Here is a 15,856-nt window from a genome sequence, read left to right as displayed (position 1 = left end):
ACATGGTAACAGGAAATGGTAAATGTAGTGAGGTGGAAAGCACATAAACACACACACACACAGATCTCCCACACAGCCTGTGGCATCACCAGACAAACTGTCTGACTAACCTGAACTGATGTGTCTCTCTCTTCAGGGTGTCCTGTCAGTCTGGCCCACATGTTCACTCGTTCACTAGATGAGTTTCCAGAAAAAGTGCATCATCTTCAAACTCCTGTAAGCACACTGAACTGAATTCACCTCCGTCAGTGAAACAGCAGCTACAAATGTAGTGATTTAAAACATCATAAGAACACACAGATGCTACTCCAAAAGGCAACAACATTATCTTTTTCCTTATAAGACACCTTATGTGTCCATTAGAGAGAAGACGATCCAATAATTCATTGCAACATACTCACTGTAAAGAATTCATCAAGTATCTATATCTATACATACATCTATACATACATTCAAAAATGTAAAGAAAAAGTTAAAATCAATAAATGATAATTGTATATATGTATATACATACACAAACACACACACACACACACACATATATATATATATATATATATATATATATATATATATATATATATATATATATAGTATACACAATCTCATCATAGCATCATACATATTATCAAGTCACAAATCTACACTAACTTACCATTACTAACTATATTAGTGCAGCGATGTCTTTAGCAAAGCAGCATGCTAATATCAATTGTTGAGCCTCATGAGGAACTCTTTTTTATGTGTATGCAGCAGTGTTTGGAATAACGGCGTTTAAAAGAACGGCGTTAGGTAACGATGTTATTTTTTCAGTAACCGGGTAATCTAACTAATTACTTTTCCCGTCGTTACAACGCCGTTAACGTTACTGAACCTTAAATGTGGTGTGTTACTGTGCATTGATTTAATAAACTATGCAATCCGAGCGCACCCCTGGCTCACACAGCGAGTGAGCAGGTGGGTTAATAACGAGATAAGCGATTATGATTGGATAAGGCAGAGTCATGTGTTTCATGGTAGCCAATCAGAGCCAGTGTTTTTACACACATCCCGCCACACGCGGCAGCGCCAGTGGCGCCAAACAGACATAAACAACAGCTACACAGAGATTAGCAGCAGCGATGGCGAGTCAGGAGCAATCCGATGAAAAGTTGGCATTTTCAAGGCGGAGATATATAAGCACTACTTCAAATTCATTGTGGTCAAAGGCAAGAACGTGCATGTAATGTGTACATGTAATGTGTGACACGCATCTACAAAGCTAGTGCCCCAAACACTTTTCTTACAAAGATAATACTTGAAGTGCAGGATAAAACTCTTGCTGTCTGTTGACGTGCAATAAATATTGAAAGTTATGTACGAACACATGTTCTACTCAATTCAACTGACTTGTGAAAACTGCAAAAAAAAAAAAAAAAAAAAAAAACAGTAACGCAAATAGTTACTTTCCCTGGTAACGAGTTACTTTTATTATAGAGTAATTCAGTTACTAACTCTGTTACTTTTTGGAACAAGTAGTGAGTAGCTATAACTAATTACTTTTTTAAAGTAACGTTCCCAACAGTGGTATGCCGAGAGTTCAGTCACTATGAGGTATTTTGTAGACAATATAAAAGCAAGCCTCTTGGTTTTGGAGCAGAGCTGGTAAACAAAGCCAACATTACTGTAGAAATATCGTGGCTTAATTAGCTGAGGTACAATCATAATGAACATGAGCGCCCTAAAGAGAAAGCTGCACAATGTACACTTTGTTTTTGTTGAGAATCATGACTTTTTGCTGTGCCAACACAGATTGCGGCTCTCAAACTGAACAAATTATGAGGGAGCCGCGAGACCCTGGCGACCGTACACCATTTCAGTGTTTGACGAGTGATTCACTCCAAGCTGGAAAATGTTTCACAGACAGCAGGGAATAGGCCTTGTCTTTCACATGGCTAACTGAGTAAAGCTTGAACAGAAGCCATCCGCTCAAGAGTAAGAAAAGACGAGCGAGAACAGAAGTGTATGTTTGAATTTATATTTGAGACCTAATATTACTTATGGTGTTGCTATCACAAGAGTCCTTACTATTTCACATCTACAGCTTACTGTATATTGAGAACTTGAGAATCAGCCAATAACTAACAACCTATAATACATTAGGAACATACTATACAACTGCTCTCATAGACAGTAAACGAAATGGACACAGCGACCCCATTGGAACTCAATTGAGACAAATGAAGCCCAGTTTTAGCGTTTTTTAGCACTTCCGTTTCTGCCGCGCAGACTCAAACGAAGCTTGACGACGTCAGCAACCTGTCGGACAGATGTAAATCTTCTAGTAGCTGTGCGTGCAAACTGCCATCGTTAATCTTGCAGAGACGGCGAGCTTGAGCGGGGAGTTCTTTGTCGTGAGTGAGCAGGAGTAAGTATTCTGATTAATTATTTTGTATAGTATTTTAAAATGTAATGCCAGTACGCTATATTAAGTTAATTGCCTGCGAGCTTCTCCTCCTGTCTGTACGGTAATGCGACAGAGAGTCGAGTGGTTATGACACAATCGTTAGCCTATTTTTACAAAAACTGTTTCTATGGGGCCATAATGTAACATAGAAGGTAATGGAGCCCTTTATACATTGTCGTGTGTCTTTAGAAATAAATAATGGACAAACAGAGTCTTTAAACGCCTCAGATGTAAAGTTATTCGCTGTCAAAGTGACGCCAAAATGAATGGGACTCAATGGGAATGCTAACGCAAGTGAAGTTCTGCTACAAGATGGCAGCACGCAGCCGACTTCAACTTCCGGTCGACTTCCTTGGGGCCTGACTGCTCAAAGGGTTAATATTTAGCTAGTTAGCTTTGGGGGTTAGCCCCTACTGGTAGATATTGTAATTGCAATGCATATTATCTAACTTGCATTTTAATTTCTTCACTTGAAAAAGTTTTACTGTCAAGCTTTAGAGTTCTTGCAAGCTCTGTGAAAACAGGTTTCCAAATGTTTCTTACTAAAAAAATCGAGCAAAATGTTAAAATAAAAATTCAGTGGGGGAAAAAATCTAGTGAAATCTTAAAGATGTTACAGATTTAACATCTATGAAATAAATCTTCACTGGTTAACAATTACTAAAACAGAAAATAAAAGCATAACTCATAGTTTAGCAAAAAAAAAAAAAGAATTGGGAGGGAACTTGGAGAAATAGACATTTAAAAAAGAGAGAGAGAGAGAGAGAAAAGACAGATGGAGATGATTTGAATAAATCTGCACTTGATGTCTACATGAAACATCTTGGTCTTTATCTAGAATCTGCCCTCGGATCGCTTGAAATCCTGAAATCTGTCTCATTAATGAACATGTGGGTGGAAATCCTCAGATCTGCTCCTTACTCTGCTGCAATTACTCTAGTGTGGAAGAATCCAGAGATAAAACACAGACATCTTGAAACATAAAACAACAAGCTTCAGTGTCTTTGAGGCCCATTAGACTGCGCTTTTAGCCAAATGATCAATAGTTTCAACTCGATCTCCTAAATGCATAACAAGCCAATCAGACTTTGGAATCCATCACCACGGCAATAGAACCACCGTCTTAACAACGAGCCGCTCGTTAGCGATGACTGATGAATATCAGAACAGGAAGTAACCTGAAGAAAATCAAACGTAATTAAGTCTAGCCATCCGATCGATGAGCCCAATTTAGTTCTCCAAGAGGGAAACGATCCGCTGTAGCCAAGCGTACCTCGAGGAAAATCTGACCCTTACAGTAAATAGAAATCTCCGCCTCCTGGGACGCAGAATAAATTTAGACTCGTACAATTTCTGAAGAAATTGTGAAGTAATGGGAGCAAAGGAATCACAAAATAGCATGTTTTTCTTTAGAATTTTTGAAAGTACCCTTTTTTTTTTTAAAGGAAACTCTTTAGTGAATTCAGGGAGCTTTTATTAAAAAGGTTCCCGAGGCCTCCTGCTGTTTTTAGCTTATGACTTGTTCTAGTGAAAAAAGGCAATAAAATTATTCCAGTGAGCTAATTAAGAGAAAAAGGAAGAGTTTCCCAGCCCTCAGGCGCTGATGGGGATCCTGACACTTGCACCGGCTCACATCAGACTGTGTCTCTTTGTGTGTGTGTGTGTGTGTGTGAGGCATTAGATTAGACTAGAGCTGGTAATATATTCTTATCCAGTCCTTGGCTAATTTTTTTTTTCACTCACATAGAAGTAAAACATTTTGTAAGTGCTGGAGCCCCCAAAATATAAGTATATGCACATATAGATATACTATATTATACTTCAATGTAATGAGGTCTGCCCACCAAGGCTGCATTTATTTGATATAAACTACAGTAAAAACAGTAATATTATGTTTTTACCATTTAAAATAATTGTTTCCGATTTGGGAATATTTAAAAATGTTATTTATTCCTGTGATGCAAAGCTGAATTTTCAGCATCATTGATCCAGTCTTCAGTGTCACATGTTCCTTCTGATATATTTTAATATGCTGATTTGCTGCTCAAAAATACACTTAAAATTATGCCATTATAATGCTGAAAAGAGTCATTGAGCTTCATATTTTTGTGGAATTTGTGTTTGTGGATTTTTTTTTTAGGATTCTTTAATTGAAAAACAAAACAAAACAAAACAAATATATATATATATATATATATAATGTAAAGTTTTTTTTACATGCTTTTACTGTCACATTTGATACCACCAATAAATACCACCTCTTATAATGTCAGATTTATAAAAATTAAGATTCAATGAATCAACTGAATGCATCACAATGTCCAAATATATATATTTAATACGAACTATTAGTTCTTTATCATATATATGTGTGTGTGTGTGTGTGTGTGTGTGTGTGTGAGTGTGTGTGTGTGTGTGTGTAATTTCAGCAAGTACCAGCACTGACCTCCTTGGCCATGCTGGATTATTGAAATGATCCATTCAACTGAATTAGTCCCAGACACAATTCTACAGAACCCAGTCTCCCTACAAACTCATTTCTCAGGTGGGTTTGTTCAGGCAGAGTGGGCTTCTGTTTAGGATGCTTAAAACCTCATCCACACGTACCCTAACTACACATGAAACGGCAAGCACAATCTTGCCAAAGCAATGTCTCTGTCCCGTCATGCGCAGACCCAGCACTCGTGTGCGAAGGTGAGGTTACTCCTTTAACCGGCGAAAGTGGAGGCCAACCCTGGCAGCTATGAGCCTATTCATAACACGCAAGCCATCACATGAATAGATGTGTGGGAGATAATTCACATCTCGCGCAAAGGTCACTCTCAGCCTCTAAAATGCCTTTCAATTTCCAAGCAAATGTCAGCGCGCTGAGCAGCTTCTAAAAAGTTGGGCTTTTCTTTCAAACCGCGGCGTAATAGCTCATGTCCTTTTCATTCACTTTTCAAAAGGATACTCAAACGACTCCATTTATTCCCCAAACGAGGGGTTACCAGGATCATCTTACAACCACAGCTATTTCAGATGGTTATTCTACTGCACTGTAAGCTTACAAACTTCTGCAGGTGACTTTTCTGTTGTCTAAATGTTAATGGTAATTACATGACATTAGTGCTGAAGGCCCTCGCAGTAATTCTGCCTGTATAAAAGCCAAAGCATGAAATGTGCTTTCTTTGCTTTCGTTGCTAATTCCTCTGCCACACGATTAGGTGCTAAAATGGGCGTAATTCCTCCCATAATGAGCGGCGTTCTATTGAAAAGGGTGCATGAATGTCAAAGATGGCACATAATCTCCTATTAGCCGTCAGAGTTCTGGAAGCCGCCTGTGAGGAGACTCACTGCTCACTTATTTCAATAAATCACGCATGCAATACTGAAGGAATGTAGTTGTTTTCACGTTAATAATGGTATAATTTTAACCTCTTTTCTGGTAGCACAGCATTGGTTTGATAAGTCATCTATTAGTTAAAACATGAACTAAGAATGACCAATGCATTTGTTACAGTGTATATTAATCTTTGTCTACATGAAATCAAAATGCTTCTGTTCATTGATAGTTACATATTTATGTTAGTTTATTTTAGCTCAGGTCCATTAAATAATATGAACATATATAGGTTTTAATAACATATTTGGAAATGCTGACATTAAGTAAGATTAATAAATTGCTTTAGATCATTTAAATTTTTAGCTTAACTGGTGAGGACAACTAGAGTTTCCACATCTTTTCAATATAGATAATAGATAATTAAATTAAAGCATATAATTAGCAAATACACATAAAAACAAACAGATGCTTATAAAAAAGGCACAAATAAAACGTAAACGTAAACGTAAATAACTAACTAGAAAAAAATGCATATAAAAATAAACTAAATTGTTGCTTATAAAATAAATAAATAAATGCATAAAAATAAAAAGATGCATATTAAATAAATGCATGAATTAATGCATATTGCACATGTTAATTAATATGCATTAATACATAAGATGCATATAAAATAATGAACAAATGCATAAACAAACAAACTGTAAATGAATGAATGTCACCAAAGGCTGCAATAAACAAAAAAAAAATATCTCCATGTTTATCTCCATGTTATTTTCTGTACAGACTTAAAAGAGTGTTTTTAATTTTTCCCCAATCCGAAGAACTATCTTTTCAGCCAAACTGTCACTGAAGCCAATTAGATCAATGGTTTAATGCAAGACGAAAAACTGTAAACACCTAAAAATAAATGCATGTTTCCACTGGCTGGAAAACACAATGTTCTCTAAATGAAAGAACGATGCTGAATCATTCATTTCAAAGCACCAATATAAAAACAAACAGCCTTATTAACCTAACCCAACATACATTTTTACTAAAATATTTGAATAAATGGAAACTTCTGTTGATGTTTTTGAGTGATGATAGAAAATGATAGCAATTAATGCAAAACAGCTTCTAGATGGCTCAAATTACTAGTTTTACACTACAATAATTGCAATGATTATGGTGTTTTGACAGAAACTGTGGTTCATGACCAGCTAAGATCTGCAAAAGAATCTGTTCTCTGTGGGTCATATTTACATTTGAAGAAAAATAACTAGAAGCAAAATGCAGCACCGAACACTTGAGTCAAGGCTCTGCTTTGTCAGGCGTCATGAATGTGACCTGAGGAGGTCAGGACTGGGTCTGTGATCTACTGTGAAATAAAGACGTGCACCTGGGAAAGCCATTATTAAGCTGTCATACAGCACAGTGACAGGAGCCGGCTTGGCATTTAGTGATCAGAGGTCTTGCTGAGCCCATATTATCTGTAAAATACAGGAAGTGAGTTTGTGAGAAAAAACCTTATCACAGATTTCGTACCAAACAGACGTGACGTGCATTCGTAACCTTTACAATGCTCTTTGGCTCTTGAGTTACATTTTTAATCACATTTATTCAGCAGAAAACATCCTTATCTTCTACTTTTCCTCTCTCTCCGGTCCTTTCTACAAGCTATCAGGCTTGAAACATCATTATGCATTTCTTACGAGGAGTCAGATTCCTTCCCGGTTGCCCTTTAAATCCTCTTCCTCTGAGAGCAGGTTCTGGAAGAGCCCACAGCTGAGAGTATGTTGTGTCCTGGAGAAGGATACAGAACACAAACACATTGTGCACGGCTTTGTTTTAAAAAGTCACCAACCAGGTAAACTAGCTGATTGTTAGGTGTCAATTTCCTGGCTTCTTGAATATTAATTAGGCTAATTATTATAAACCAACACACCACCAAACTGATTACATGTAATCAGATTCCAAAAAGAAGTAATGACATTTAAAAAAATTTAATATATTTATTTATCTTTGTTTTTTACTGTTTTGTTTTATAAATATGGTACATAATAATATGATGTATTGTTTGGATTTTAATAAAGCATTTGCTTTTTACAAAAATGTCAACTACTTGATGGCATCATGGTTAAAAAATAAAATGTGCAAAGTCATTAATCAATTAATCTTAATTCTCATTAGAATTTTTACTGGAAAATCAAAACTAACAAACAAGAGACATGAGATATTACATACATCTCGACACTGAAGTTTCTTTAACACTGGTTTCTTTAGATTGTATTTCAATCACGCATTTGCTTTTTACAAAAATGTCAACTTATTGACATTAAAATTAGAGTTAAGTCATGTGAAATGCAATTTAAAGCACATTTAATGGTTATATTCTACATACAAATGTTACACAGTAAAGTACAGTCATTCTTTTAAATAATATATTAATTATTTGGGATATATACAGTGTATCTATCTATATACTGTATCTATGAAAACATATATATTAGTCCTGTCAAAATGATCATTTGCATCCAAAATAAAAGTGTGTGTTCACATAACGTATGTGTGTGTGTACAGTGTATATTTATATATTATATATACATACACATGCATGTATATATTAAAGAAATATATGTAATATAAATTAATATACAATATAAATCATACACATGTATATTATTAAATATATAAATAAATATAAAACTATACAAAGTACACAAACATATATTATGCAAACACAAACTTTTATTTTGGATGGGATCAATCGATTTGACCCACACTTATCATGAATAATGAATTGTATCATTTTTATCCTTTATTTGATCTTATTTGCCTTTTTTATTATTACTGGAAAACCCAAAATAAATGAAGAAAAAATAAAATAAAAAGGCAAAAATAAAACAAATAAATAAAATATCAGGGGACAGATGTTCCAGATGAAAACAAACTCCTGTGGTTTTTGGCAAATCTTTGAAGAAAACCAGCCCCCCATTATTATTTATATATTTAATTATAAATTACACGGTTTGTATCCTTTATTTGATCTTAACATAAATCAATATCAAGAGAAATGAGATCTTACGGGGGACACGCACGGCTGTGCTGGATGAACACAAACGCCTGATGTTTCTCCATCTGTCACCGTGCCTTCAGACGCTCTCGCTGCTGTCGTCCACTTCGGACGTCCTGAAAGCACTTCAGACTTCAAACAGTCAGAGACGTTCCCAAAGAAAGTTTAGTGCTTCTTCAATCTCCCATCAAACCCCACAACCATCACGAACGAGCCACCTGCAAAAACTAAAGACGTTTCATCCATCTTCTTAACAAATGCCTCCTTCAAGATGCAGAAGTTATTAATGATAATAATCAATAAAAAAGAAATAAATAATACTAAAATGCTAGAAAAAGCAAGCATTACTGGTTTCACTGCTAATAGGCTGAACTTCATGTCACTTCTTCTGTACTGCATTATGCTGCAGATGAGCGACTAAAGATCTATGTATTTAAGACTATTTACGTGATTTATTTCAGTGTGTGATATAACAAACACATTATGTGTAGTAGCAGCAAACATCTGTTGTAGATATCAGAGCTGTGTGTGAGCGTCTGAGAGCTGACAGCACGCATGTAGGGAAGCCGTCGATACCTTCAGCAAACCGTTTAGGATTCTTCTGATACTGTGCCGAGAGAGAGAGAGAGAGCGAGAGAGAGAGAGAGAGAGAGGGAGGAAGTCCTCAGCGCAACATGAGAGACATCTTCCAACAATGCCATCAGTTCCTGCTACATGCCTGTTGCCTTGGAAACCCCATCCGAAGCAGGTGAAAATCAGAATGGGAAATCTGATGAGTTATTAGAGCTGTGGGTGTGGCAGGTTGCTAAGGTGTTGTTATGCAGTTGCTAGGATGCTCTGGGTGGTTTCTAGGGTGTTGGTAAGCAACGTGGTGGCTTATTGGTCCAAGTCAATGGAGAGATTATGTCAAGTATAGCATTTATATATAAATGTATGTGCGTAGTTCTGCCTATATATATATATATAAACGGGGGCTAACAAAAAAAAACCGAAACATGCGATTACAATTAAAAAAAAAAAAAGGGTGCTAACTAAAATTAAAAAATATATTTTTTATGTTTTTATTATATATATATATATATATATATATATATATATATATATATATATATATATATATATATATAAAATAAAAACTTAAATATATTTTTTATTTTAGTTAGCCCCGTTTTCTATTTTTTATTGTAATCGCATGTCTCCTTTTACTAAATAAAATAAAACTAAATAAAATAAGATAAAACTGAATAATAAATAATAAAGAATAGTAGTATAGTTATAATAACAAAAAATGATTATCATTTAAAATCAAGAAGTCTAAAGAAATGTTATATTATTTAATTACTTAAGTATTTATACATCATTATACAGTTCTGCCTATATTACACAAATAAAAAATACACAATTTTATAATAAAAAATATTGTATTACAGTAGTAAGAATGACAGAGTAATGAAAATAAGGTTAAAAAATACAAGAAAGAATTAATACAAATATTATAGTATTTATAATAATAAAAAATACATGTTAAAAGATCATAATGGCCCTATGTTGTATTGAAAAAAAATATTAATATTTCATAAACTAAAATGAAAACATGGCTATGTATTAAACATCACTAAGAGAGTTGCTTACCTTTACAACAGTTATCGTATTATTATAATGGATCATGATGATCATAACACATACGCTTTATGGGGAACATGCAGGTCATGGAAATCTGACCTACATCCGAGTGTCTCCCGCCGCTGGACATCAGCAGACAGCGCTGATGAAGAGCAGCATTGTGACTGTAAAGTGACTAATGCTAGCGCTTGCCAGATCCACGCTCCGAGTGGGAGTCTGGCTGATGCTAACGCTTTAACACTCATTATATCAGCTGAAACGCTCTCTCTCCCCTTATGTCTGATTTGGGCACTGACCGGGCCAGATGGACATGCATCCATCTTTGTTGGAAAGAATGGTCACTGTGGATATTTCCATCTCAAAGCACCACAAGCATTTTTCCCTTTCAGATCTTTGCTGGCAAGAACTGGAAGCAGGTAGTTTGTGAAGAAGTCTTCCCCCAAACTTACGGCTGCACTTTCCTCTGGGTATCTGCCAGCTGATAGCAGCGAGGTTGCTATGGAAACAGTCAGGACTTATCGTGGAGGAGGGGATGCATTTTATCACCGAGTGCCAGGATGGAAAGTCCAAATATCTTTAGTACAAACCATCATACATTTGTTTTGATTCAGCAGAAATGAAGGAGCATATATCTATACAGTATATATAGATATATCACAAAACCTCTCAAATACATATTAAATATATTGTTAAGAAAGGATAAAGGCTGTGTTTAAAGACCATTAGGGCACTTAAAAAATTACAGTAAAATTTACCAATTTTAATGAAAAGGTATATATATATATATATATATATATATATATATATATATATATATATATATATATATATATATATATACATCGTGATTGTGATAAATTATAGAAATATTGTAATAAATTGTACAAATTATATTTAAATGTAAATTGTAGTAATGACAGTATTTATATAAAATTAAATTACAGTAAAATATAAAGTAATACAAAAAAAAAAGTTGGAATTACAGGTTTAAATAATAATACATTCTGAATCTATATAAAAACGTGAAAGAATTTAGCATTTTTATATTAATTAAAACAATATTAATTTAGTAGTAGTTCAAATTAAAGAATAATGGCAACTATGGGAAAATCTTAAATTAAATCTTTGTTTTTTTTTTTTTATTTTAAAAACAGTTTTATTTTTTTTAACCATACCAAAAATGACTTTAAACATCATATAATTGCTAAACATGGTTATTTTTTTCTTTAATTTTGTGAATAAATTTGAGCTGGATCTGTTTTCGTGAAATTCACCCATTGCTGTATTCCCATGACTTGTTTTTCTCAAATTCACTCCTGTCCAATTTTAGGTATTGCTGCTAATTTAGCTTGATTTTTGATGGCTGTTCAAGATCATTCCGTACTAAACTCTCTCTAACCCTCGTAAAAGATGTACTGTAATTTTAAAGTGGTCTGTTTAATGTTTCTCTCTTCCCAAACCTCCTTGAATGTTTGTTTGCTGATAATATCTATGTGGGTGCATTTGCAAATCACTAAAAGGCACCGAGCCCAGTTATTAAGAATGAAAATACGAAAAAATGCTTTTTACGACGTGACGAATGAAGCTCGCACAGCTGGTTCAGATTTCCGCTGTGCTTTGAACCTTTTTTCTGTCTCTCTCTCTCTTCCCTTTTAGGATCCCTGGTAATTTGAGCATAATAATTAATCAGGATTTATGCCAGGGTGGAGAGATGCTGTACGATCGCGCTCTCTCACTTTCATGCTCTTCCAGAAGTGGTTCAGATAGAAAAGGACTGCTAAAATAATGAACGTTTCTCCATGTGGTTATGAGAGACATGAAACAGACAGAGAGAGACAGGCTGTCGGTCTGTTTACCTGCTTAATCCGAAGCTGATCTGATCGTGACGTGTAGATCTGTGGTTGGTTTTGCTTCCACTCAAGGTCTGATTTCTTGCTTTTAAGATTTTTCGCCTGGTATGAAAAGTAAATATGAACTTGTTTTCAAAGGACTTCCATCCATCTCATAAAATCAAAAAGGTTGAGAACAACCGATTCAACAATGGATGATACAAAGAGAATAACAGAAGCTGAGAAACGAAAAAAACAGGAAAGACGCAGGTGGCACCAGTGGTGTAGCGATTACGCTACATATGCAAAACATTTGTAGGGTCCCCCCCAAATGTTATGGGCTCCAACTCAGTTAACTTAACTTTGGCCCTATTCAGAGGCATCGTGCCCATTCAAATTTCTTAGCCAAGTGGATTTTAAACGCAACTTCCAAAAGACAAAAAATAGCCGAATAATTTTTTTTTTATATATTTGATACAATCAAATATATCAATCATTCAGTGTGTCATCTCATCAGCTTCTAAATTCAAATCTGCGCTCGTGCTTTGGCTGGAGCTGAGCAAGAGAAAGACGCATTTGTATTATAACCTGCATTATAACCAATCACACACGATTCTTTTGAGTTTGTAGATGCAGTGGCCAATCAGAGACATTCAGTTGAGTCATCGCTGAAACGCATTTTGTTCACTTGCTCGCTGACTGAATTTTTAAGCGCAAATTTTACAAACATAAAATGTTCCAAACATATTTCTAAATTAACTTAATAAAGAAACAGAAAGAAATATGACCACTGTGCCATTAAAAACCAAAACTGAAGTATTTGAATAGCTTTGTAATGGGGAAGAGAGAGAAAAAAGACATGGTATCCAGACGGACTCGGGCCGAGAATTTGCATAAGCTGTTGGACAAGGGCCGGGCCCATGCAGGGCTCTGTTCATTCCCTGGTTTCAAATTAAAGTTCCCCCCAGCTCGGCCGGCCCCCAAACTGCCCGGGCCCATATGCACCTGCAAACCCTGCATGCCCTGACTCTACGCCACTGGGCGGCACGATAAAAGGATGAATCGGAGCCAAGTGACTGAATAATGGATGATTTCCTCAAAAGTAAAAACAGAATCATTCTAACATTTGCAAGATAAAAATCAGCTGAATGGGAACAGCGGCAGAATCCAATCCCTCCTCAGATGTTATCAATCATGTGTTGTTTGATATTGACTATGAACTCACTAAACTCTGGCATCAAAGCTTGATTTGTTCCCTTTTTAGGGAAAGAATAAAAATGAAACATTTGTCATCATTTACTCACCCACATGCTTTTTCCAAATCCCGATACGAATTTTTCTTCTGTAAAACACAAAAAGGAAATGTTACGCCATGAGGAATTTTAAACTTGGTGTGGCCTGGTAAAAAGCGTCATTTTTTTAACTAATCATACAGGTCAATGAGATCTGAGAAGATTTTCAGGTTAAATGTGTCTTATCCGATCTATCCTCTATCACATGACTTCGTGTGAAGAACATTGAACATTTTTCAATTTAAAGAACCTTCAGTGTAAGAGAAAGGTTCCATTGATGATATAAAGCTTCTTCACCGAACCATTGATGCTGATAAACAACCTTTATTTTTAAGAATGTACTTTCATTGTATGGTTAAGAGCAGCTCGGACCTGCCTGGCAACTTAAGTTTCACAGAAGAAAGTCAGTTATATGGCTTTAAACAACATAGAGAGAGAGCAAGAATGCCAAAATGTTCATTTTTCGAAGATCTATTCCTTTAAATGTTCTACTCTGTCTCAAATCTTCTAAAAGTTTTTTCTTCGCTGATGCTGTGGTGACACCTGTAAAATAAGTAGAAGAAAAAAGGTGTTGTCTCTTAAATGTCACCTGCGCCGCTTGAGCCTCGCCGTTTGGGTTATTTCAGGATTAATTGATGCCTTAGTCTCCATTGTGTGGTGGCGCAAAGATAGATCTTGCGTCCTCGAACTCTGACAGGTTTACAAGACGTCCCTTTGATGGGTGCCAGCACATGTCAGCATGGTGTCTGTGCACCTGTTACACTGCCTACATCACGCCAGGAATAACTGATCAAGGCAGAATGACTCATGAAACGTGCGGGTCAGGACTGGGTTTCCTTCCCTGAGCAGAGATTTTGATTCCCGAAACTCTTCCCAGGATGATGATGAAACCTTGGTCAAGCAGAAGAACTTCTTTAAAACACATTAAATAGTCATTTAGCACTTCTGTCTCAAACGACCCAGGTTGCTCGCTTAAGGGTACAATGGCGATATCTGATAGATTGTTCTTCTGTGGAATATTTACCTCTCTTTTCTTCTCAGAGTAAACCATCAGAGTTTCCTAAAATAAAAACAACCAAGGAAACAAAACCCAGTGAAACCCTTCAGAGACTGTGGTGTAAAGGTTTAGGCTCGGGGCTGGTTACCTCAAAGTTTCTGTTTGATCCCTGCAAGAGGTGAGCCATGAACCATCTCCATTGTGCCCTTGAGCGAAGCACTTAACTCCAGGTTGCTCCAGGCAAAGTGTCACTGTAAAGGAGATATTCATTCATGACGTCAATTTTTAGTTAGACCTGGAAGGCTAATTCACCATGGGTAGTCTCAGGAACTTCAAATGGGTTTAGAATAGAATAGTTTCTGATTTAGGAGTAAAAAAGCCTGTGGATGATGTTACTTGAAGAGATTTAACGTCAAATGGTATATGAAGTTATGCACGTTTACCACTGTTCTGCCAAAAAATCCAATAATTTTATTAAGGAATTTGTAAAATTGGAAGTGCCACAAGAGGACAAAAAAGTTCCCCTTGCTAATTTTCAAGTTGCTCACACTAATTTGTCACACTGACCGACAGAAAACAGGTTGGTTTTAATGTGACTTCTGTGTGAGCAGTGCTTTAAAATTCTTTACGCTGTTGAAAGTGGGTCTTTTTTTGCTTGTGAGCCAAGACCTACAATGATTCGTCAGGCATGAAAGCTCACATCCTTAAGTCTAAGTCCTTGCTGAGAAACTTATTAGCAGTACATAATAGTTTCAAAATTCACAAAAAAAATTGTGAACGTTTCTTCAAGTAATGTTAAATGCACATCTTATTTTACTCCTACAGTAAATCGAAAACTTCTAGGAAAACAATCTGAACTGAACTGAAGCTGATTGCAGCAGTATTGCAACCTCACCCAAATATTGTGGAAATTTAGACTCTTTTTGTTTAGGAAAAAAAACAACTGATTTTAATCATCTCAAATGAAATTGTCTTTTGCAAACCTTACACTACCTGTGTTTCCATACTCGTTATGAATTACGAATTAAACTTAATTTCCAAAATTGGAATATCGCATGAAACATTTGTGAATACTGTTTCCATCCAGCGAGTTAAAGAAAACAAAAGCGCCAATTCCTGATTAACTTTCGCTAAATATCACAAAGAAAAATTACATTTGCTGCAGTAGGAGAAGGCACTGTATATAATGATTACTGTATATAATAAATTACAAGCTTCAGAGCATGCAGACGAAACGCAGCCATGTTTTTTTTTTTTTTTGTAGCCTGCTCTGGGAGTAAATTATATTG

General features: G+C 35.7%; 1 long non-coding RNA gene across 2 annotated transcripts in view; it reads right to left on the bottom strand.

Moving 5' to 3' along the window:
* LOC113042880 (uncharacterized) overlaps positions 1–15,856 on the bottom strand; it is a 67,172-nt gene that overhangs the window by 347 nt on the left and 50,969 nt on the right. For both annotated transcript variants that reach the window (XR_003275631.1, XR_003275632.1), the window contains 8 exons: positions 14,716–14,818; positions 14,160–14,630; positions 13,583–13,620; positions 12,306–12,401; positions 8,839–9,044; positions 7,466–7,556; positions 7,153–7,243; positions 111–214 (listed from right to left, as the gene is read on the bottom strand). This is a non-coding gene — a long non-coding RNA (uncharacterized LOC113042880). The remainder of the gene's footprint in view (positions 1–110; positions 215–7,152; positions 7,244–7,465; positions 7,557–8,838; positions 9,045–12,305; positions 12,402–13,582; positions 13,621–14,159; positions 14,631–14,715; positions 14,819–15,856) is intronic.

Source organism: Carassius auratus, chromosome 25 (genome assembly GCF_003368295.1).
Source record: "Carassius auratus strain Wakin chromosome 25, ASM336829v1, whole genome shotgun sequence".
Taxonomy (NCBI): domain Eukaryota; kingdom Metazoa; phylum Chordata; class Actinopteri; order Cypriniformes; family Cyprinidae; genus Carassius; species Carassius auratus.
The sequence above is the reverse complement of the archived record's forward strand: the minus strand, read 5'-3'. Positions and strand labels throughout refer to the sequence as shown.